The sequence below is a fragment of the Equus caballus genome, chromosome 1 (genome assembly GCF_041296265.1).
Source record: "Equus caballus isolate H_3958 breed thoroughbred chromosome 1, TB-T2T, whole genome shotgun sequence".
Lineage (NCBI taxonomy): Eukaryota > Metazoa > Chordata > Mammalia > Perissodactyla > Equidae > Equus > Equus caballus.
Window position 1 is genome coordinate 89,058,446 of NC_091684.1, and position 2,712 is coordinate 89,061,157.

Below are 2,712 nucleotides of genomic sequence, written 5' to 3' on the forward strand. Positions count from 1 at the left end.
AGAGGAAACGGGGAGAGAGCTGGGGAAGTCTGGAAAAGCGATGTCGATGCAAATCTGACAGTGAGTGAAGTCGGGAGAAGAGGATGGGTAGGTGGAGGTGTCCATCCGAGAGGGCAGTGCCCAGTACCACCTAAGGAAGGTTCATCTTGGCTGTCAAGGAGTCCTCAAGCCAAATCAGATGTCAAGGATGTCCAGTGGCTCCTGGGAATGGCCTGCTTCATTGTCCCTGCTGCTCTAGCCATTGGCTGAGAATCATGTCTTCAGGGCAAATGCAGTGATAGATTTCAGGGCACAGAGCAAGAGCCTTTGATCGATTACACTGTCTGATGGGAGATCTGTGAGATGCATTCTCATGGCCCATGGTATACGTATCCCTCTGCCTCCACTTTAACACCAACAACTCCTGTATCATGGCTTTGGCATGCTTATCCTCCAAATATAGAGATTTTAGGGTTAATAAAGGAGATGTTTCTTAGGAGCATTGGTACTATTTAAATACACACTCTAATCCTGTTGTTTTATCCACTCTATCTGAGCCCAGCCCTTAGAATGTCTCTAATTCACCTTTTTTGGAGTAGTTTTTGCCTTCTAATGCCCATCTTTTTTTAAGTCCAAGGTTGCCTTTGTCAGCTTATTTAATAAACGTCTCACATATTTTCTTATCCTTAAGTACTTTTCACTGCTTCTTCGCCTTTTGGCTAAAATCAAGTATAGTATCTGTTCTTACCAGTTTAAGTACTTTTTGTGCTTCTCATGGCTATAAGCCATAATTGCTGTTATAACGGTAAGGATTTTTCTGTGAGCAAAGAGAGTAGGAGAAGCAGGAATGACTGAAATGAATAACGAGGATACCTCAAATTCCTCACCTATAAAATGGGGAAAATAATGGGAAGAATTGGCTTTGTATTAGTCAGAATGAGGCACTAGAAACCTCTCCAGGTATTTTAATCAAAAGGGGTTTAATACAGGGACAAGGTGCTTACAGAATTGCTGAAAAGACTCTCTGAACAACAGAGAATTAGGAAGCCAAAGTCGTAGCTGGTGACTTCAGGATCACACTACCTTGTCTGCAATTTTAAGATAGACCAGAAAGCCTGTGCCAGGGCTGCGGGCTCCAAGTCACACAAGGCTCGCAGCATCACAGCAGCCAAATGAATGTCTCTCTCTTTTTTTTTTTTTTTGAGGAAGATCAGCCCTGTGCTAACATCTGCCACCTATCCTGCTCTTTTTGCTGAGGAAGACTGGTCCTGAGCTAACATATGTGCCCATCTTCCTCTACTTTATATGTGGGATGCCTGCCACAGCATGGCTCGATGAGTGGTGCCATGTCCACACCCGGGATCAGAACCGGTGAACCCCGGGCTGCCAAAGCAGAACGTGTGAATTTAACTGCTGCACCACTGGGCCGGCCCCAAAGCATGCTTCTTGTACCAGTGTGCCCCTGCAGAACTCTGCTCCAAATTCACATCTTGTTCAGGGAATTATTAATATTTATAGGGAAAGTAAAACTTCTTGGAGGCTTCATTTGAATGTTTTTACTTTTTTAAATCATACATTCTAGGACATTTCTGGATACCTAATGAACTTTGAGAGTCCAACATTATAATATGAAGACACATCCATTTTGGGGTTTTCAACTTTAGTGTATTACTTTTTAAGTTTTAATTTTGAAGCATTACAAAAATAGAAAGCACAGAACATCTCAAACAAAAAACATTTGGGTTTTCTGAAAAATCTAAATTTATTATTAAAATAATTAAATTGAAATGTAAAATTTAGAAAATTTTAAGGAAAGAAGTAGAATAAGAAAATATTATGAGGAAAGTTTCCCTATTTAGCACCTTGATTAAAACCATTTTTACATATTTTATTTAAAGTTATATCACATTTTCTTATCAAATATTTTGCTATACTTATATAATCAGTTTTGGGGGAAGAATTTTTCATCAAAGCCAGGTTTAAGCAGGAATGCTATTGTTAAAGCAAACTGCTGTTTCCAAAAATAGTGTTGTTGGGGCTGGCCTGGTGGCATAGTGGTTAGGTTTTCATACTCTGCTTTGGTGGTCTGGGATTCGCAGGTTTGGATCCTGGGCGTAGACCTACACACTGCTCATCAAGCCATGCTGTGGCTGTGTCTCACATACAAAATAGAGGAAGACTGGTACAGATGTTAGCTCAGGGCCAATCTTCCTCACCAAAATAATAATAATAATAACAATAGTATTGTTACACCACCTCATGTTGTAGTTCAATGTGGAAATCCCTGGAAGGAATTTTTCCCCTTGTTGGACAGTGGGGAAAAAAGCGTCAGGAACTCAGGGCTCAGAAAGGAGACTAGGTTTGTTATGCAAGCTAAGCCTTCCATGACAGAGGCATTGAAAGGTTTCTTGTGTGTCAGAAAGAGAAAAGCTCTTTTGGCATCTTTTTTGTCTCTTTTGGCGTCTTCCTGGCTCCTCCTCTACCTGAGCATGAGCACAGATTCAGCCCCCATCAGAGGCCTCTGCATCCCGGTGGAGAACTCCATGTGGAGTGATGGGCCTGTCCTTCCCTGTGGCTGGGCACCTGCTATCACTGCTTCTGGGAGGGGTGGGTAGTGGAACTGAGGAGGATCCTGGGAGAAAATCTGTGCAGATGAGGCTGGGAGACTGAGCTCTCGGAAGTGTCACGTGCCAGGGCGAGGGGTGCACTTTTCCTTAGGCAGGCACTGTGGAG

At 42.6% G+C, this 2,712-nt stretch overlaps 1 pseudogene; it reads left to right on the forward strand.

The window, feature by feature from the left end:
• Positions 1 to 678: 678 nt before the first annotated feature.
• LOC111769790 (U2 spliceosomal RNA) lies at positions 679 to 797 on the forward strand (annotated as a pseudogene).
• The last annotated feature ends 1,915 nt before the right edge of the window (positions 798 to 2,712 follow it).